Raw genomic sequence first — 23,253 nt, forward strand, 5'->3', positions numbered from 1 at the left:
ATTTTCCAAGCATGCTCACGCCCACAAAGCAGGAAGCCTAAAAGGGGCAGCCTGGTTCACCAACATCCTGAGGAAACAATAACCACAACTAAATAAGTACCTCAGACAACTACGATCACGGGGACCAGAACGCCACCAGGAACTCCTGCTTATAATTTCAAAAACAAGAAAAAAGATAAAAAAGGACATTAAACAGGCCAAGAACATATTTGGGTGAAACTTCTTTATGCTTGTAAACTTAGGGACTCCAAACTCTTTTGGGAACAAATCAACCAACTAACCAATGGCCGGAATCAACATCATAATTCGGATATATTGGAAGCCACATGCAGAACCCATATCGGACTCTTATATAATTAAACTCCACCCCCATTTGCCCCAAATAGCAGATTACCAACAGGGAAGGAGGCCGGCGGTGAAAGTAAAGTAAATAACATTATAAGCCATCAATCACCTGAGGATTTTGTGCTGTTCTCAGAAAACCAAGTTCTAAAAACTATAAAAAAATTAAAAGCTGAGGGAGCTCCAGGTCCGAACGGATTACCAAATCCCCTGTATCAGCAGTGCCCCTCATTTTGGTCCCATCTCCTGACTCCCTTTTTTTCCAAAGATATAGCCGGCAGTCAGATCCCAGAGTCTTAGAGAGGAAGCATCCTTAATACAATCTACAAGGCGGGTTCCCGCTCAGATCCCTCCAACTACAGGTTGATTGCGCTGATAGATGTGGAGGCAACAATCTACGCATCTAACCTTCTGGTTGAGTTAGAGGCTTGGGTCAGTCGAACAAACTTAATACCATATACGCAAACTGGATTCTGGGCTGGGATGGGCACCCTCACGAACATCTCTGCGGTCGCCCTTCTAGTCAACCAAGCCTTTGCAAAATCAAGGCCTCTGTACGCCTGCTTTGTAGACCTCAAAGAGGCTTTTGACAAAGTTTCAAAAGCCACCCTATGGGCTAAAATGCAAGCCTGCGGGGTCCTGCCCAGACTCCTGGATGCCATACTCAATCTTTACTCTCATACGTGGGTCCAAATCAAGAAAGGAGATGGTCCAGCGTAACTGGTAAGATTCCAACATTAAATGGGCTAAAACAAGGATGCGTTTTAGCGCCTGATCTGTTCAACATTTACACCTCTGATCTTGATAAGTGCCTCCAGTTAATCCGAGCTGACCCCCCAAAATTGAGCAAAATACTGACACTGTGCCTCCAATATGCAGATGACATTATGTTGCTAGCACAAACTCCTGTTGGCTTGCAGAAATTGATTGCGGGACTAGGAGCCTATACCACCTTGAACCAACTCACGATTAATCATCAAAAGACAAAAGTTATGTGTTTATTTAAAGATGATAAAATACTGAATAAGCATACTTTTTCCTGGAAATTGGGTGAGCAACCACTGGCTCAGGTAGCTTCCTACAAATATCTAGGCTTCCAGTTAGATTGCAAGCTCACCTTCAAGCAACACATGGAACAAGGATGCACGAAAGCCAAACAACTGTTATTTGCCTTCAAAATCTTGAGGAAAAAGCTCATAGGTTGCTCTACCGGTCACCTGTAAAAACTGATCGCTGCAAAATTTCTACCTTCCATCTCGTATGGCTCGGAAATCCAGAACACTAAAGATGCTACAACATTAAATACAGCACAATCAACATTTTTTAAACGACTGTTCTTAATACCGTTACACACCTCACAGGAACAAATTTGTTTAGAATTTGGACTAAAAAATCAGATCATGGCCAGACAAGGTGCCCTAGTAAAGTTTTATTGGAGGATGAGGGAGGCAGAAGACAACACCCTAGCCCACCACTGTTGGGTTGAAATTGAAAATCAAGCAAGACCAGCTAATTCAACCACAACAATCCTGAAGGAACCTGTGTCGGCATTACAGCTAGAGGAGGCATGGTTGACCCCAAAAGATTGATTTCAAAAGAGTGGTAAATAATGCAATCAAGTGGATCTCTTTTCTATAAAATGATCTTCGCAAAAAACATCACACCTGGGCTGTGATACCGGCCTACCAGAGGCTGAAGCCGCAACAGTACCTGATTGAACACTTCTCCCACCATAAAAAGCACTACTTGATGTTGCTACAAATGGGATCATTCCCCTCAAAGTATTTGACCCCAAAATGGAAACACATATGGCCATCAAAGGAATGCTGCCTCTGCAGTCAAGGGGAGGAGTCAATACTACATCTACTATGTATTTGTCCTGTTCTACAGAAAACTCAAAAATTCATTCTTCGGGAGATTTTAAATAAGGAGCAGATAAGAACATGCAGAGCTGCAGTCATCAGGTGTCTTGGAGGGTTTTTGATTCCACTGTCCTGTAGTGCCTTTGTAGTGTAGTTCCTAACTTCCCAATAGGCTCTGCGCATTGGAATAATATATCCTATAGATGTGACGTAGGACTGATGTCTACTAGGTCGCTATCGAATATATTAGACTTAATTGTGAGTGCCAGCTAGCTCAGAGGTCACTCGAAACTTTCTGGAGTTCACAAGAAGGGATTTAGTTTCTGACAACAGCATAAACATGACAACTTTGTTTCCCCAAAATAAAACTGATCTTCAGAGTTGTGGAAAAAATAGATATATATTTTACTCAGTCATTTGTGCATGCTTCGTTTCACCAGAGTTTGCAGAGAAGTAGATAGACGGACATTTTCAATAAAAGGTATTTATTGAACAGTCTTCTTTCTCAAGCAGAAGAAATTAACTGCTACAATCGTAATACTGGTTGCAAAGTAAAATGTGTACAGTAAGAAGAGTAGAATAAAATAATACTGTAAGAGCACTGTTTGGTTCCTAGACCATAGATGAATACGTACATAAATAACAAAGGCTAAAATGTACTCGACTAGTGCTTCTAAAATACGCCTACCCGGATGTACCTAACCTAAGCCTAGTACGAGGGAAGGAGTAAGTGAGATGTAGCATAAATTTAGTATTCTTTGCCAATAATCTATCCAAGATTTCGCTCAGGGTCTAATCAGCTCTGTACCTTGGCTTAGAATGAAGGAGGTCAATCTCAGGACTCGATTTCCCAACAACCCGCAAGGTTAGCTTGAAAACACTGGAGCTGGATTTCTCGGCAAGAGAAAAGACAGCGTCTCTCTCAGTGCGTCTGCTGGAGGGTCGGCTTCTTTAGGCACTTGCTGTAGCAGGATGCGTTGGGCAAGTAGATAGTCAAACTGCTCCAAACCACCGTGTGTTTGCTATGGCAAGTGTGGGGATATTTATACCTTGAAGGTGCCGTGTTTGACGTAAAGGTGGACATAATAACGTCATCAAAGAGTCTCAGTTCTTTGAAAACTCCATGAGTTCTTGACTAAATCAGTATGCAAGCAAGGGTAAGTCCCTAGCTGCTGATGCCGAGTTTTCCAAGAAATCGTTGTGGATTTTCGGAATTAGTAGCCCTGCCGTATTTGGACTGCATGACCTATGTCTAAATATGGTTATGATTTCTATGCCTATATAAGGATATGGTGATTCATACCTATATAAGGGCATGAATCTGGAAAATTACACTAGGATCCTAAAATGCTATACAACACCATAAAATTCTGGAAAATAGCAGCAAAGGAACTGGAAAAAATCGATTCAAGCCAAGCAGTCAATAAATAATCTGCTGGCTCACATTTTTTTAAATGCATTGGTATACCTGTTAGTTCTTGAATTGTGGTCATGATTCTAAGGCCTCGTTTTTCTCTTTTATGGTTTTTAAAATGTTCATTTAAAGTACAGTGTTTTATGATGCTTTGCCATCCTTTTATGATTTTTAATGAATCAATAAAAGTATATTTGACTGACTGACATTGCTTAAAAAAGCAAACAAAGATATGGTGGTCTGCTGTCCCCAGCTGGCCACCATCCCTGTGTTTTTAGCATTTCCCAAAGGGTCACAAATTGGGACCTCCCTCATGAATATTAGGGCCAGATGCACAAACATTTCATTTTGTGAGTTTCAAATTGTGCTTTTGTGTGACTCGCAATTAGAGACTCGCAAAATGAAATGTACTAAGGTGTCTCAGACACATTAACAATTCCCACTGGTGTCGCAATAGACCTGCCTCATCAATATTTAAGAGGCAGGTAGCAGTTTGCGACCCAATGGGAATGGGCAATAACACAGGGATGGTAGCCTGCTGGGGACAGCAGACCACCATAACTCTATTTCCTTTTAAATAAAGCAACTTTTTATTTTTGAAATGCAGCCTTTTTTCCGCAAAGGCAATTGGGATGCCTTTCAAAAAGAAAAATGAAATGTTTCTGTTTCATTTATTAAGGGTAGACAGTGGTCCGTGGGGCCACTGCCAGCTCTTAAAAAATGTTTTCACAATCATTCTCAAAGGAAAGGGGTTGGGACCCCTCAATGTTTGCAATGGGCTTACCACCTACCTGTAGTAGGTGGTAAACTGCAATTGTTTTGCCACTTCATTCCTGTCGCAGAGCAATCATACATAGCACTGCTACCCGCTATTAGGAAGGGACACCCTTGGTACTCCCCTTCCTAATAGCAACTTGCAAACCCTATTTTGAGAGTCATAATCGGTTACTGACTCGCAAATGGGGCTATGTATATTTAAAAAATAATAATTTTGGTCGCAAATGGCCATTTGCTAGCTGAAAATATCTTTGTACATCTGGCCCTTAATGAGGTAGGTCTATTTGCGACCCACTCTAAAGAGGTTCATACATTTCAAATTGCGATTTCCAATTTGCATAGAAACACACAATGAGGAACTCGCAATTTCAAACGTTTGTGCATGTGGCCCTAAGTGAGGAGAGCAGTTCTCAGTCAATATTTCACCTCTCTACAGAGCTGTTCAAAAACACTGCCAAAAAGAAGCAGCTACTTCATCTGCACATTTTGATACTTAGAAAATTGCCTGAAACCAACAGCTCCTTTCACCCACTGCTACTGATGATAAACACTGCTTCTGATGATCGGGGTAAGATTCCTTCCCTAGGGGATAAAAAGCACTTGAACTGTAGACGCATGATTTATAGTTTGCCTTTGGCAGCGTCTCAACAGAGCGTAAAGGGCCAGTATTTACAAGCTTAAACAAGCACTATATTTCTTCAGCACATTGCTGAATCCCTTTCGAAATTCTGGCTTTCTTCAGGTGTAATGGTGAGGAGAAAGAAAACTTTCAGGAAGCTGCCAGAGCAGGGAACTGCTTTGTGGACAGTGGACGGAGCACATTTTGGTTGGAGCATGATAGTCACATACTTCTGAAAAGATATTAAATTCAAACAACTTCTCGGAATATAAGGTTCTAAATCATATTTGTTCTCGAAGGGTATTTGCATTTATAATGTAATTTTCTCTGAACAGCCGTTTGTCTAATAGAATTAAGCATTTGTGTGGGTATATCCAATATTTTTACTGTTGGAGGTATTTTTTGTGCGTGCTTTGCAACGCAAGCAGGCTGCAGGGTGCTGTGCCAGAACCTGATATTCCTTCAGGATGCGTCTTTGGCAGTGCTATTCTGCGCAGGTGGTTGCAGGTGCGGCCCACACTCTATTTTGGAGACCGTGACTTATTTTTAATCAAAAGATTTTGAGCCAGAACAAAAGACAGAAGGGCAGCAAAGGGGGACAGAAGCAGGAAGGGGGGAATGAAAACACAGCAAGAGAAAGCAGGAATGAAAAAGAACCTGGAAGAGTAGGATAAAGGGGCAGGAAGAACATGTTGGCAAATTAACGATGCATGGGGTGAGATTAAGACTATACAGCTTTGATGCTCTACCAATAGCGATTTGGCACCAGCACCACAAGGCATCTGAGAAAAATGTGGACCCTGGCATTTATTCCTTTACTGCCTTGCATGTGACTCTCGCAATACAATGTGTTCCTGTCTTGTCAATTACTCCTCTTGTCACTATCCTCTGTTTATGCCTTCGTCTTAGCTCTGTGATTGTATGTTTTGAACTCTTTTGCATATCTCTACGTAGCCATTTTCTATTAATGCATTATGTGTCATGTTATAATTAGTATGCCTAGGGGAAATTGAATGTATGAGAATGAAATCTTGCGCAATTTCTCACAGTAATTACGAGAAATTCTTGAGAATACCTTGTTACTCCAGGACGCTGTAATCAGGATTACGCAAAATGTTCCATCACTCGCAAACTGGTTCAAACCAGTATTTTACACAATAATACAAAATGTTGCGTAATGTATGAGCATCTTGCATAATTCCTGCAAAGGAAATTACAATGGTTTCACACAGTCTCAATAAGTACCCTATAACTTCACTTTAATATCATACATTCTAATGCTTTAGAAGGTTTTGTGAATCCAGGTATGTTTATCTGCTTATGCTGCTTTTCGATGCTTTGCATGCTGCTTAGTTGGTTTGAATCTGTCAAGCATTTGATTGCCTGTGTGACCTACTGTGTAGCACTCCTCTCTCCATGCCTATTTACTTTCAAACACATTGATACCTAGCCATCTTTCTTGAGAAGACTAGACAGCACGTCCATACTAGGTGGTCACCTAGTGTGCTATATCAAATTGGGTTACTGAATTTTTCACATTTGACTACCTGTTTTTTGTACTTTTACTGTGAGCAAGTTTCACCACAAGATCTCACTCATAGTAAATTCATGGTAAGGGGACTGTGAATGTTAACTACCATTGTCTGCCTTTTAAGGTAAGGCTTCTGCAATGCAACTAGAGTAAGAGTCTCTGGGCTGTTTACATGTGAGCACATGCGTAGGTATACATGCACTGACTGTTGGCTTGCACAGCCTGCTATCTGTCCCAAGGATGCCTGTTGCAGCCGGGATTAATCAGGGATTGGTACTGACCTAGGGTAGGCCTAATGATATGAGTGGGCCTTCACTAAGTATCTCTGTAGTACTTGCTAAAGGTCTGTGGTGCTTACACTATATTGCACAATATGGATGAACTCTTCTCTAATATCCAGTTTTACATCACTTAGGCTTACAGGATCCAGCTGGACACTAATATATGTTATATTAACTGTATTTGGAGAGTACCTGATCAACCGAGAGGGTATCCTACTGCTGTATGTAGGAGCAGTCAGTGCCAAGCCTGGCCTAGTTGAAGAGCCTCACCCTCAGCTTTTTGTGGAATTGAAGCACAATGGAGGAGGCTCTGATGTGCAGGGGATGTCATTCCGTGGGTAGGGGAATGCACAACTGTTGCTTCTGGCTCTACATATGTAGGGGATGCGTATACATTGGTGTTCGTCTGAGTGGAAGTGTCTGATAGGTTTCTCTAAGCTGTTGTGGTTATTTAGATATGTGGGGCCTATATTTTGTAAGGCTTTGAAAGTAGAATTCAGAGGCCACCAGGTGAAATCCCACGGTATGCGCACAACTTCCATTTTGTCAATGTTTAGTTTGAGGCATTTGTCCATCGATCTGGCAAATTCAGTCATGCAGGCAGAGAAGCTAGTTTGGATGTTCAGTGTTTTATCAGAGAGGGGGATTGTGAGATGGGTTTCATCGGAATATGATAAGACGCAGAATCTGTGGGAACATATGATGAGTACGAGAGGTATAATGCATGGATAGGGCTGAGCTATGATCCTTGAGGGAACTCTGCAGGTGAGTCTGAGGGTCTCCAAACAAAAAGGAGCCACACTAACCCCCTGGGTGTGGCCTTTCAGGAGGGAGCATATTCAGAATAGTGTGGATCTTTGGATACCGCTTTGTGTAGTCGTTGCATGAGGATGGAGTGGGAGACAGAGAGGTCCAGAACGATGAAGGCTGCGGTGTCTCCTTTGTTGATAATCAGTCAGATAGTATCTATGTTGGAAATGAGGATTTTTGGAATGCCATGGCTGCGTCTGAATCCAGATTGGGTGGGGTAGAGGAGATGGTTTTTATTGAAGGGTTTGGCTAGGCATTTGTTGATCATCTTCTCCAGGATTTTCTCTCAGTAATATATCACAGAGATTGGTCAGTAGTTGACTAATGTTGTCATGTCTGCAGACAGTTTCTTAAGGTGATGGATATGGCTGCGTGACTCCAGGCATGCAGGGCAGAGGTCCAAGCGAGCTCCAGAGTCAATGGACTGCATGGTGCTCACAGTTTCTTCGGTTGAGTTGACTGACTTGACCATCAGTGTGGTTCCTTGGGTGTTGGTCAAGATGGGTAGGAAATTGTCATTGATGCTGGTGATCTTGTTGCTAAAGAAAAGGGCTAGCTTGATGCAGAGTCTTCTGATAGGGTCTGATGCTGGGGGAGCAGGTTGCTGAGGGGGTGGAAGCTTTCATGAAGGAAAAGATGTATTTTGCACGGTCGGTGCTGCCCTCGATGTGGCCTGGGGTAAACATGCACGCTAAGTGTAGAATTGCAGTCCCTAACATCATATCTACACTCTCTATGACATTTAAAGACTTGTAATATTTTTCTGGTTCTGCTCATAATCAGATTCTAGGCCTTTGTCCCCCTAGCTGGAGCAAGTAAATTATTCTGCTCCCAACAGCATGATCAAACACCTCTCTGCACAATGGAGCCATTACTAGTGCATGATCCTGGTAAACAATTGGATGGGGAGGAAATCTGCATCTGATACTTAGCTTGCTAGATTGCCCTTGGCCTGAGAAAGTAAGACCGGCATCGGAGGAGGAGCTTGTCTTTGAAGTTCTGGTGGTAAGGGACCAGGCAGCGTTGTCAGATAGGGGCAGAGCTGAGGCTCTTTCCAAGACAGCTTTTGGTTACCATATTGAATTGTTACAGAATGCTGTGCAGAAGGATTGGGAAAGGGGTGAGTGGTTGATGTGGCATCGTAGGATTGACATTGGATGCCTAGGTTCCACCCCTACTTAAAAACACCTACATAAGGGAGCTACAGATGTGAAGACACTGGATCTGGGAGTAAGGATGGCAAAAGGAAGTCCAGCTGAAAATAGAAGTCATCTGATGGCCTGCAAGAAAATACTTTGGGACTCTGACTCCAACTGACAGCCAGGCATAGGACGGGTGTCTCCAGGGTCAGTAGCACTGACTCCCTTATGCCGTCTGAGGAACAGCTGATGGAATACACCTTCTGGTTGACCCTGTTTGGTTCCTTTGGAACTCCTGTGGACTGGCCCTTAACTCTGTGCTGACACACAGGGGCCCTGCATGATGTCCTGGAGGCCAGGGCACATGGGAGTGAATCAAGGAGGGAATACTGCTTACTGGTTCTAGAGGGGAATTCAAAGATGCCCTCAAAACAGAAGAGAGTCTCAGGAAAGCAGGCAAAGGACAGGTCTGGCACAGAAAGCACTAAACTCAAGCTCCCCCCAAAATCAACCCTTTTGAGGCCAGGAAGCCTGATGAAAAGACCCCTGGTGGCTAAAGCCGCTCCCCAGGAGTGAAGGGAGGCTATAGTTGTTCGACTCTGCCATAGAGGGTTTGCAATAGAGCCTGGTCTCTCAGGAGGACGAGGCAGAGGCTGCAAGTTCTTTGGTTCTCCCAAGAGAGGTTTGAGCCCCTGGAGATGGGTTCACCCTTAAATATTTAATATTGATGGGGAGTGTGTGTGCATACAATGCCCTTTTAGTGCCAACCTTTGGTCTAGATACCCCATCTATCCAGTTCCAAACCATAGGGAAATGTCCATGGGGACGTTTTATGCAGGACTAAAGATGAGTGGCAAGGTGTCTATCGGGATAGAACAGAGCGCTGGGAGTGCAACTGGTGCTCTTCGGGACCCATTGTGCCTTGTTGTGGATGCAGGCCCACCAGTCAGATGTGCCCACCCACTCTCACATGAGTGGGAGAGGGATAAAGCTGGCATCCTGAGAGATGTGTGCGGGTGCGAGGGAGATGGCTGGGCAGCGCAGAAGTGTGCTCCTCATGCTGCCTTAGGCAAGTCTATACATTTTCACATGTGAGCTTGTTGCTCCCAGAAAGGGCAACGGAACCACCAATGAATAATAGAGGGTACAGATGCCCCTCCACCCCACAAGAACCTCAGATTGATTTTGAAATCACACCCTAAGCCTTAGGGGGCCATTGCAATTAGACCATCAGGGAAAGTTTAGTAATGTTGAACTTCAGCTTTGGATTTTAGTAACTCCTGTTGGTTGGTCCTAAAGCTACAGTGGCAGCATCATAAGAGTAAATAAAAGACTCTGCACACACCTTATGTATATTAATTCTTTATTGACAACGCTAGTGTTTAACAATGCAAGGTTTGACATTATTATGAATATGGTCGTACATCTAGCCCCATGACATGCAAACCTTAAAAGTACATGTCCAACTTTTAAGATAAACTATACCCTGTCCTATGGGCTGTTTAGTGCCTGACGTAGGGCTGACTAACACATATTAAAAAGCTAGGTTAAGGCCTGGCAAAAAGGGTTATTCATACAAGGGATCTTGCAGGAGAGGCCAAACCAGATGCGTGCTGCTCCCTATCTATAATCAAACTCACAAAAACGTATGTCTGGTCAAATCGTAAATACAGGAAGAAATACCGGAATGCATAGATATACAAATATAGTAGTATGTTATGTAGTATCCCGCAGAGATTCTTAATAGACGAGAATACTCACTCATCCAAGTATGACATGCTTCATCATTGGGTTTCCTCCTCACACCCAGACCACCAGGTCCCTGGTGTGGGCTACAACTCCCCAGGGACAAGAGCTGAGGTGTTTTAGAAATGAGCAATATCAGAGGGTTGGTGAGGGGCAGAGTGAAGAGAAAATGTGAGAAAAGTGAATTAAACTATCTCCAGAGGGCCAAATCAATTTTATTCAGTAGACCCCTGGGACAAAGTTAAAATGAGAGGACAGGGAGATTAAACCAAATATACCTCTGTAAATGGTCAACATGCTTCTGCCCGTACTTGACCCTAAAAGTAGGTAAGGGCCTTCATCAGGACCTAGATGGTTATTTACTCTGCTAACGTGAAAAAATAATAATGCTAAATATATTAGCCACATAAAGGTTAGCCTGATGAGGGAGGTGATGGCTCGTGTGTATTCTGGGTCCACTGACTTTCTGAAAAGAACAAACAATGCAATCATTGATAATAAAGAGCTCTCAAGTGACAAAATATGTTGACAAACTGAACATCCTCTCTACTTATGCTCAGACCAAGGTAATGCCCAGTGTGTAACTCCATGATTCATTTCACTTATTGTGAGAAAAAGAAGGTCCTCTCTCAAGCCACTGGATAATGTCTCTACAGCAAAGCTAAAAATAGAACCATCAAAAATAGGAAGAACAGGTAAAGACCAACACATAGACTGTTCAAAGCCTGTGAGAGTCTCTCATACAAATCAACATATATGGTCCACTCTCATGGAGTATATTTGAAAACAATTGGAAATACGAGTCTGTATCCTGTATATGCAATATGTCTTATTTGTAAAGATAGATGACTACAGGGGTTGTCCCTAAGTAGTGACACAGAGGCCAAATGATCCAAAGTAAACAGCCCCAGCAGTCATACAGAGACCCCCAGGAATACAAGGTTGTGGAAAAATGTCCAGGAGAAATGTATTTTCTTCTTACTACGTTCAAGGGGGCTGCAATGCTGGGCTCTTATAACAAACTGGAGTTTTTTAAAAACAAAGTCAGAGACAACATTGCAGGCCTAAATTAATTGGAGAGACAGGACAGCCCACTCACATACGTAATAGATCTCCAAGTCCTGAGTGTGTACAGGACTGCTGGGAGTCATAATGGTATAGAACAGGTGTGACCGACCCTGTGTAGAGAATGGGGACTGTTAGACCCAGGATCCCTGGTTGGCTGGGGTAGGTATCGTAGGGACCCCCTTTCCAACATCAGGGATAGGAAGGTCACCTTTTTATATAGCCCAGCTCAACCCCTCGGTAGCTTGGCACGAGCAGCCAGGCTGTTCTTCAAGGCAAATGTGTAAAGCATTCGCAACCACGCTCACGCTCACAATAATACAATGATGACACCACAAATAGACTCCACATATAAAACGAGTATAAACTTTATGTAAACAGATATACGATTAGACGACACAATAAAAAAACAACATATGAGGTTGTGTAATATTTCTTCAGGCGGTTGTTAGGCCAGCCAGCCCTTGTAAGTTCTGGTGATGTCAATAAGCACTTCTAAACATTCTCCTGTACTCCTATTATCATGTTATACAGTTCGTAATGCTAGAATCAGACCCTTTTGCAATGTAAAAATACCGTAATGCGTAACGTAGCAATCAGACACTCTGCAATGAAAAGAATGCAATGCGTAAAGCAACAATCAGGCACTTTGAAGATAAAATAATGAAATTCGTAATACAACCACCAGATATGAGGTAATTCGTCATGCAGGAATAATGCAATGTGCAATACGCTAATCAGGTAGTTCGTTATGCAGAAACAAGGCAATGCATCATAGGACAATCAGTTAGTTCGTTATGCAGATAAATGCCATGCATCATACACTAATCAGGTAGTTCGTTATTCAGAAATAATGCAATGCGTAATACTCCAATCAGGTACTCCATGATGTAGAAATGATGCAAAGTGTAATACGACAGTCAGGTACTCCGTTCTGCAGAAATGGAATACTGCGTAGTGCACTCAGGCTCAACCACCGGGCCTTAGGCGGTCTCTCTGCCTCACCTTCTGACTTGCAGTCAACCTCTCACAGATGCCCCCAACACAGTACAATGTTATCCCAAAGTGCAGCTTCGCTCTCCGGCCCCTGTACCACCACTCCCTTGGCAATACAGGGCACGACAATAGTCAAAGCAGAGCCTCGTGCTGCCAACATAAGAGCGAGGCCGAGAGCGTCTACCTTCAAGCTCAGGCCCCACCCCAGGAGTCGACACACGTTACCTGGGGGTCGCAAACTCACTCTCCTCTCTTCGTCCAGTAGCTGGGCCTCCAATGCAGCTTTGTGAAATGGTAACGGGCCGGCAACTCAGGTCCTCCAGGACTGCCGGTACGGACCGGTTCAGTTACGAAGATCTCAGGCTGTCATAAAGCACACACATACAGCGTCGTTGAGTCTTCCTTCACTTCGTGTGCACAATCACTGGGCACACCACACACAGGTCTCAGGCTGCACAAAGATCACGTGCACAGCATCACCGAGACTCACTTTACTCCAGTCCACACGATAACAAGGCAAATCCTCATGAAGGTCTCCCGGTGCACAACGCACCTGCACACAGTGGCGATGAGACTCACTTAGGTTCTTGTGCACACAATAACAAGGCAAATCCTCATGAAGGTCTCACGGTGCACAACGCACACAGCGTTGATGAGACTCACTTGGATTCCGGTGTACAGTATAACAAGACAAATCCTCACGAAGGTCTCACGGTGCACAACGCACACAAACACAGCGTTGATGGGACTCACTTGGATTCTGGTGCACACGATAACAAGGCAAATACTCACGAAGGTCTCACAGTGCACAATGCACAAGCACACAGCATTGATGAGACTCACTTGATTCCGGTGCAAATGATCATTGGACAATCCTCACAAAGGGGTTCAGGCTGAACAAAGCACACGCACACCACATCGCTGATCCTTGCTTGGACTCTAGGCGCCCCCAATCACAGGCCGATCCTCCTGAAGGTCTCAGGCTGCACAAAGCACATGCACACAGCGTCCCTGAGTCTCACTTGGACTCCAGGCGCCTACGATCACAGGGCAGTTCCTACAAGGGTCTCAGGCTGCAACAAAAATACACCCAGTGCCGCTGAGACTCTCCTGCAAACGTTTGTGTTCTTGAGTCCTGGGATAAGTTACTTCAGGACACAGCACACAGCAAAGTCCTTCAAGAAGGGGGACACAGCACACAGCAAAGTCCCTTTAGCCTTTCCTTGGTTGAAATAGCAAACTACAGGCCAGCCCCAGATCACACAGCAAGAATAAGTGCTATCCTTCAGTCTCTTCAGTTGTTTCTTCCTTGGCAAATGTCCTCTTGGCCATGAAGTAGCTCTAGTCTTGTTCACACTTCTTTAAGCCATTCTCCAAAGTTCAGGGGTTTCAGCTATCATAGTTATATCCCTCAATGGCTTTGAAGTTTTTTGTGTTACAGGGGGCACTAACCCCTGTTCAAACCAGTTCTGGGTGCCTCCCTGCCAGTGACACCTTTCTTCCTTTGATTAGTGGGAGTCTGGATTCTCAATTACTCTGCAGGAGATGAGCCAATTGTTTTATAGCAGCAAGCCAGGCCTCTTCACCTCTAAGGGCTTCTCCTCCCCTACACTCCGGATGCAGGTCAGCCTGTTGCTGTCTCACCTCCTCCCCTGGGTCAAGACATTCCCCAGATCCCATTGCTTTCAAATCCAGACAGCCAATCTACAGCCAGGCAGAGATACACAGAAATGTCAGAGAACAAAAACTCAGCCACTTCTAAAAGAGTGGCTTTAGAACACACAATGCAAAAAAACTCTACGTAAAAAGATGTTATTACGCTATTCAGGAAGCCTATAATGGATTAGTGGCGAATTAATATGGTGACATATGAAGTAATTTCAGTGGTGGATATTAGTCAGTTACTTGGAGTGAGAAGAATAGCAGAGGGATAAAAGGGGAAGAAAGATTTGCATTCATATAGCACTTGTTACCCCTGATGGGTGTTGAAGCGCTTTTCTGGTGAGTAGCACGCCACTCCGGAACCCATAAAGGATTAGTGTTGAAAATTAGTATAGTATAAATATGAAGTAATTTGAGTAGTGGATATGTTATTCAGTTACTTGGGTAGTATATTAGTATAGTTGAATATGGAATTTAAAAAGTGAACATGTTAGTCTGTTAATTTCGATTGAAAAGGAAAGTGCAGGGATAAAAGAGTGAAGGATTTTCTTTTTTTTTCTTTTAGGTCTTAGCAGTAAGAGGAGGCTTTTGGATTAGTAAAAAGAAGTTTTGGAGGGGAGGAGTCAGAGGGAAGAGTTTAGAAAGGTTTGTTTTAGGGGATCGGTATAGTTAAAAGAGGTGTCAGTTGATGCAAGGAGGGGTAGAGTAGGAGAGAGTGTAGAAAGGGTTATTTTGGCGTTCATAGTATTGGTATGGGGTTTGGGATAAATGGGAGAGTGGATGTAGAGGATGTATTGATAGATATATAGGATGAGAGATAGGGTAGTGCATTGGAAGGAGTAGTAGAAAGAAGTTTGAGATGAGTCAGAAGGTTGGGCTAGAGGATATATTGAGCGAAGTGTAGGCTGAGAAATAGGGTAGTGTATTGGAAATGCTAAATTAGAAGAAAGTGATAAATATATAGATCCATAAGTACATTGAAAGTATACAGATACATAAAGGAGGTAAGTATATGCAGATTAAAGATATTGATAGAGGCACAGGATGAGAAATAGGGTAGTGCATTGGATATGCTTTTTCAGGAGAAAAGTAACAGACACACAGATCCAAGTACATGGGAGGTACATAGATGCACAATGGAAGTATGTGCATGTAGACCAAAGATGATTTTTATTTATTTATTATTTTTTCTCTTAACATAATATTATTTTACATGTTGATACAAAGTAATACACAAAGATAGGTACATTTCTATAGTGAAAACAAATGCTTATATACAGAGGGATATGCTGTAAATTTCTGTTTGCGTATGGTGCTTATGTGGGGAAGAGCCGAATCTTGAGTCGTTTTCTGAAGATAAGGTTGTTGTCGGTGGACCTTATGTTGGGGGGTAAAGAGTTCCATAGTTTGGCTGTTTGAACAGAGAAGGATGTGCCACCCATGGCGTTTTTCTTGTATGGTGGGATTTTGAGGCGAGATGCTCCTTTAGAGCTCTTATGGTAGGGCGTCTAGCCTCTTTAATGACGGTCATGCAGTCTGGCGGGAGATTAAGGTAGCCAAACTTTAAGATTTCAGGTGCCAGATCGCAAGGTTGTGTTGACTGGGATCTGGATGCCTTATCTCTCCATGGTTCTGAGTGAGAAGCTTGGGGAGGGGCATAACTTTTGATGAGGATCTACTGATAGATCCAACAGGGTTGTGAACCATGGTTGTCGAGCTCATGTAGGAGCAACTAACTAGGATCATTGTGAGGGAATGTTGCTTGAGCTTCCGAACCACTAATGGAATTAGCGGGAGGTGGAAAAGTTTAACAAACTGCAAGCAGGCCCTGCAATGGCAGGCCTAAGTTTCCTTTTTAAGGCTATTTATGTGGGTGGCACAAATAGTACTGCAGGCCCACTAGTAGCAGTCGCATTACCAGCCCTGGCACACATAGTGCACATTTAATAGGGACTTTACTAGTAAGGCATATATATCAATCATGGACAACCAATTACCATTATATTATACATGGAACACTTACACTGTGACACTGTTTAGCAGTGGCACAGTGTCCAAAGCATCTAAGCCAGTCAAAAATAGCAGAGGTAGAGGCAAAAAGACGGGGTTAATCTCACCAAGAAGTGGCAGATCTAACAGGGACCAATCCATCTAACGTACCGGGCTCAGATCAGGACCGAAAGTCCACAGCCCACAGGTAAAGAATCCAAATTGCAGGAAAGGAAAATATTGTGGGCTCACATGAGGATTATATGTCCATGGCTGCCAACAGCAACAACCAGAAGGCAGGACGCCATGTGGGTACTTAATCATATCCTACCTGCTAAAGGTCAGCACAGTTCATGGGGGACTCTTGGTGAGACTGGAAACAGAATGCCGTCTGCATCCACTACTAGAGCGTCTTGAGACGTGCAGAGTGATGATGTGCCACTAACGTGTACGTCAAGACACATCAAGCACTCATGGGAACAGTAGTCCAGTGATCGGCCCACTCCAAAATGTGGACCCTGAAAGACATGATTACGGATGGGTTAGCAGGTTTTTTGGCAATTATGGACTCATAACTTGGCTGCGCCCTAATGTGGGCCCTGGTTCTGTTATGAGCGCATAGAGTGGCAACCAATGGTGGATAATATTGATCTTTGGCCATAACAAAGTGTGCCAGGAATACTGAGGACCCGCAGGGAAGCTAAGAGATGTAATATATTAACCATGATATGATCTAGCCTAGTAAATCACATTAGGGGTTACTTAAATGCACCATGGGCAGTTAAATAAAATGAAATGAATGAGTGCCTGATTCCAATCAAAGCATAACAATAATCTTGTGTCCAGTTTAACAAATGGATCATGCCATATCCATGGAGAGACTACAGTTCCTGCAAGGTCACCTCCCTAAGATGCACCCATAGGTACAGTGTGGCTGAGAAACAAACACAGAGAGGCAGCGGGAGAAAAATTTACTGGCTCTTCAGAGACCCAGACTGGTCCAGGGGATCTCCTCAGTCAGACCTCATATATCACTGCTAAGTCTAAAAATCCAACTCTGTTCCCTACGAAACAGAACTGACTTAAGGGAGCCCACAGCTGGTGAGAAGCAAGGTTTATCTATACCTACCCATTTAATATCATCCTCCGTGTGCCCAGAGATAAGATAGACCCTAGTGAGTTTGGTGTTGGACTTCTTACATTTCAGTGAGCTACAATGTTCCACTATCCTAATCTTAATCTTGTGGGTAGTCATGCTCACATAGTTCAATATACATGGCATCTAAGTAGACACATCCCTCTCTCTCCATGTTACAATTAGTGCGGTCAGAAGTTCCTATGGGCTCTTGAGCCCTAGATCAATCTGGACAGTAGGTTGGGTGTGTGGAAAAACCGAACACATGGGAAATGGCTCCTGACTGGTGGTAGTGACCACAGGGTGTATTGGTGCATCCTATGGGAAGTAGGAGGAGGTCTAGGTTGGACTATGAAATCTCCAATGTACATACTGGGTTTCTGTGCAAACAGATGTTTGGGTAAGGTCCTATCTCTACTGTTCAAAATGGACCAGTTCTTATTCACTACTTTCTTAATAGTATTTGTAAGGTGACTGTATGTAGTTACAGAGACCAACCGGTCCATTTGGCGTTTAGGTACATCTCGAGGAGAGCATCTCTGTTATTATTCCTAGCCCTGTTCACGGCCCTGAGTTTAAGGTCTTTGGGGAATGGTTGCTGGGACTGGTGGGTGCTGAGTGTGGCCGCATGTTCTTTGAATTTTGTCACTTTAGTACTGTTTCTTCTGATCCTTAAGAACTGGCCAACACTTAAGTTATTCCGGAGAGCCCATTTGTGAAGGCTGTTATAGCAGAGGAGGGAATTGCGTAAGTTTTTTGTTTTGCTCAGAACATTTCCCTCCATTCTTCAGATATAATAGAAGGTCCAGAAAGGGAAGAGATACCTTACTGAATTCACATGTGGAACTAAGATGGAGGTTTCTTGTGTTAAGCCATTCTGAGAAAGCTTGTAGGGATTCGAGATCACCCTCCCAAGTCACCAAGATGCCATCTATATACCTCCTCCTCACCTTCAGCTTACTAAAATGTGGAATGTCTGACGAGTAAATGTGTGTTGTTTCAAAATTGTGCATGTACAAATTTGCCATGCTTGGGACAAAGGTACACCCCATAGGTGTTCAGGTGATCTGCCAATAAAGTTGATCTTAAAAATGAACATAATATTCTTTCACGGCAATCATAGCACACTCCATCACAAAAGCGGTTGGAGTCTTGTCATAGCCTAACCTTTGGTTCAGTAGTCCTTTGACAGTAAGTACAGTTTCATCTTGCGGAATATTGCTGTACAGAGACTCCACATCTTAGTAGACTAGGAAGTGTCACTTAGAATCAAAGGGGAAGTCAGATGATAAGTTCAGTATGTGTTTAGTATCTTGGAGGTAAGATGGCATTTCAGATATTATTAGTCTTAAGCACCAGTCCACAAACTGTGAAAGTGCCTCTTACAAGGACCCAATTCCAGAGGCAAAGGGTTTCCAGGAGGTGGTCTACTAGGTTTATGTAATTTTGGTAGAATATAAATGTAGGCAGGCTTAGGGTGACTCTTCTGAAGGAATGAATTCAGACTCACTTACGGTAATCCACTCTGCATCCTTTCCTCTTTCTACAAGGGTCTTGATGGTCTGTTGTAGTCTAGGGGTGGGGTCCCTCTGTAGTCATCTATAATCCTTGGTGTCATTCAATTGATGAAAGCAATCACCTTGATAGGGTTGCCAGTCCATGAGGACTGTAGCCCCTCCTTTGTCCCTGGGTTTGATTATGATTCTGTTGTCAGCTCCCAATGCCTTCAGACAGTGCAATTCTTCTTTGGAGAGGTATTGAAGTGTGTGCAATCTGCTGCTTCTTCTTGTTTTTATGATTTGACCAGATGTAAGATCGAAAAGGGCTATTATGCCAGGTTGAATTGGCAGTTTAAAAACTACAGTCAGGCTGCAATGGCAGGCCTGAGACATGTTTAAAGGGCTAACTAAGTAGGTGGCTCCGGGTGTCCCCTTTCAAGTGGAAGAAACGTCTGTAGTTTTCGCCATACATGAGTGTCTGAAATGTCCTGTCTCCCTGCCCAGGTCCCAGTCTGTCTCCAGGCACAATAGGCTAGTGTGAAGTTCTTTGTGTGTGAGCTGAAGCAGTGTCTTTGAAGTGCAAGTGGGGCTATGCACAGTCCCAAGCTCCCCCAATCCCAAAGGCCAACTACACATAGTCAGGTGACCCAGAAAATAGGCTGCAAGCACGAATTTTGTAGGACAAGAAAATGGCAACTTTCTAAAAGTGGCATTTTCAGACTTATGGCTTAAAGTCTGGCTTTTACATTAAATAGTATTTTGAAATACAATTCCCTAGACACAAAAATATAAGTTCTACAAGTTTCCACTTAACACTTATTAAATCTAATAGGGTTTTCCAATGTTATCTTAGGGAAGATGTAGGCCTCAAAGTAGTGAACATTGAATTTGTGAGTTTTTCACTATCAGGACATGTAAAACTTAAACTACATATCCAAATGTACAATGCACCCTCCCCTATGGGCCATTTGAGGCCTACCCAAAGGGTGACATATTTGTTTTAAAAAGGGAGTTTTAGGCTTGGCATACGGTTTATTTTGCCAAGTTGAACTGAAAGAAAAGAAGATGGTATACCACTTTACTTGGGACTCATAAGTAAATTAAAAATGCCAATCAGGTGTAAACTAATATATCATGGAGTGAGCACAAGGACTTTAGCAGTGGTAAAGTACACAGAGTCCTAAGGCCATAAACAAATTCCTCAAAAACAGGGGGTGAGTAGGTCAAAAGGTTTGGAGGAAGACCACGCTAAGGCTGACAGGTCTAATAATCATCCGTCCCATCTTCAATTGTTGCTTGAAGAAAGTGTCATTCATGTCCTGAATCAGGTTGGAGGAGTATTCTAGTCTTACCGTTAGATACACGTGAAATAGTCTGCTTTGTTAAAGAGTTCTTCACTTTGCATATGGAATGCCTTACATGGACAGGAAAGGGAATTTTCAATGCACTAGCAAGGGGGTGATTTTGCACCTAAAAAACCTTTGCACCTCAAAGGTGAGTTTACTGTTGAATATGATTTTGTTTATAAACTTTATACAGTGATTACCACATACGTTTATTTTGTGCTCTAAAATGTTTTCCACATTTATATTATTGTTGCTCTGGGTCCAAAATCGTTTGCCCCTGATTTCATTCTCTTCACATGGACAGAGGAGCAATGGGGAAGCCATACATAACATGGCCTCTTTTCCCTGTCTCAAATACAAAAAAATACCTGACTTCCTGTCACCCACCACACTCTGTGCCTTCTCTTCCCTCTATTACAGAAGCTGTGCCCTCTGCTTAACAGTGCTGCTCTGAAATTTCTTTACGGTGTACTAACCACTTTTGATAACAAATGTTGCTACGTCATAGCAGTGAATTACCAGGGTCAGAGTTAGAATCTGGCATTCACCCTACTAGCTCTCAGAGAGCAAAGTTATTTACTGCTATTAGTTACAAAGAAAAGCAAAGCAAATCCAGAGAAAATGTGCATTTATTGCATAGAAAGGAAGAGCAAGAAAAAACAGACTGCGGTAAAAAAGACCTGAATCTCGGTGTTAGCATTGATTAACATTTCTATTTCTATTCATAGGTGTGTTTCTCCTACAGGGGTAACTTGATGAAGATTGGACGAGAAGACTTCCCAAAAGGCAAGTGTTTCTACGGGTATTGGAGGCCTTGAGAAGCAGAGTCCGTTTTATTCCCATTTCGGACTCCAGCTGACCAAAGAGATTCTACAGCATGAGTGAAGGGAAATAACCTCAAAGTAGCTCTTAGAAAATGGGATAAGCAGTTCATAGGTAAATTTAAAACTGCCTTTATCCTCACATTGAAAAACAGAATAAGCATTCACCAGGCACCAGGATGGTCGGATTGTGTGGTATTAGGTCCTGATCCAAATGAATGTGCTGATGCAATCAGCTGTGAAGAAATGTGCTAGATAAAATGATGCTCTAAAGCAAAATATTCGATAACATTCTTGAGTGCGTAAAATCATTATAATTGGCTGAGAACAGAAGGTGCACTGTCTATTGGAGAGTGGCATTGCATACGGCCATGCACATCGACGAGGGAGAAAGCTCTAATGAATGCATGCATTTTAAGAAATGCAGAAGAACATCTAGAACACGAATGAAGTAAGTCAATACCAAAATATGAAATTGAATTTCCCAAGGGGAGCAATGGAAGCTATAAACGTGTTTTGTGCTAACATCTGCTTAGCCGTAATGAGGAAAACAAATCTATTATTATTTATAAAAAAGCCGAAGGAAGGCAGAGAGATGGACTAATTGGATACAATATCTGTATTCCTCTTTTGTAGCCTTTAAACTTTGCCCACGGTGCTTGCACGGGGAGAAAGCATTCTAGTTTTCATGTCATAATTAAAAACCTGACATGCAATACTCAGAACATTGGGTACTCACTGCGAGCACTAAACAATCATCCCAAAGTCACTCGGTGCCAGAACAGCCAGAAAGACGATTAAGTACGAAAAGTCAAAAACTAAACATTATGGTAAATGCAGTTCAATGTGCATTTACCTGAGAATTAGCTGTCGTTTTTCACCAGCGTTGGTGCAGATAGTGCTGTTCGTCCATACACACGTGGCTCTGGATTTTGTCCTTCATCTGTAGAGATCAGAAAAATGAATTAAATCAGGGGTTCCTGAGAATGCTGCTACAGTCCTCTGTACCTCTCACTGGCGCGTCCCCAAAAGCTCGTCAGCTCGCTGGCTCAAGGGAGCCTTTTTAAACAGAAGGGGGATGGGAGCACACTGCCCCACATCACAGCACAGTTTGCTCCTTAGCATTATGGTAAATGCAGTATAATGTCTGCGCTTACTTGAGAATTAGCTGTAGTTTTTCACCAGAGTTGGTGCAGATAGTGCTGTTCATCTCTAGATGCGTGTTTCTGGATTCAAACCTTCATCAGTAGAGATCAGAAAAACTAATTATGTCAGGAGATGCTGGGAATGCTAATACAGTCCTATCAGGTCTCAGTTCCTCTTACTGGTGCACAGGTGCATCTCCAGAAGCTCATCAGTTCGCAGGCTCAGCAAATCTTTTTAAACAGAAAAGGGATGGGAGCACACTACCTCACATCACAGCACAGTTCAAAACTTAGCACTACGGTAAATGTTGTTGATTGTCTGCGCTTTAGTATTAGCTGTAGTTTTTCATCAAAGGTGGTGCAGATAGTGCTGTTCATCTCTAGACACGTGTTTCTGGATTTTATACTTCATCAGTAGAGATCAGAAAAAAGAATTATGTCAGGAGATGCTGGGAATGCTGATACAGTCCTCTCAGGTCTCACTACCTCTCACTGGTGCACAGGTGCATCTACAAAAGCTCTTCATCTCTCTGGCTCAAGGGAGCTTTTTTAAGCAGAAGAGGGATTGGAGCACACTACCTCACATCACAGCACAGTTCACCACTTAGCATTCATTATGTTAAATGCTTACAATGTTTGCGTTACTTAAGTGTTAGCTGTAGTTTTTCACCAGTGTAGGTGCAGATTTCATTTTTGATTAACACTGCAGAGAGCAATCTATGGTATTACACCATGTGAAAATTATGTTTTTAAATTGCATAATATATTTATGTTGCGCTTACTACCACAGATGAATCACTACAGCACTTTGCGGGGAGTAGCACACTACTAGAATAATAATATGTACTTCTTTTTCCCTTATAAGGTTAGTTGTGGCAATTTTGTTAAGTTTGTGGCCTTGCAATCTCATGCATTTTCTCTAGTGTTTGATTATGGGTATATTAATTGAGGTGTGTTAGTAAAGAGAAGATGTGACATGCTCTTCAGAGTGGCGGACATGTGCACCTGTTAGATGGATTAATTGAGAAAAGAGAAGGGAAGTGTTTGGGAGGATGTTTGGGAATCCATAGCAGT

Source organism: Lissotriton helveticus, chromosome 5_1, assembly GCF_964261635.1.
Source record: "Lissotriton helveticus chromosome 5_1, aLisHel1.1, whole genome shotgun sequence".
NCBI lineage: Eukaryota > Metazoa > Chordata > Amphibia > Caudata > Salamandridae > Lissotriton > Lissotriton helveticus.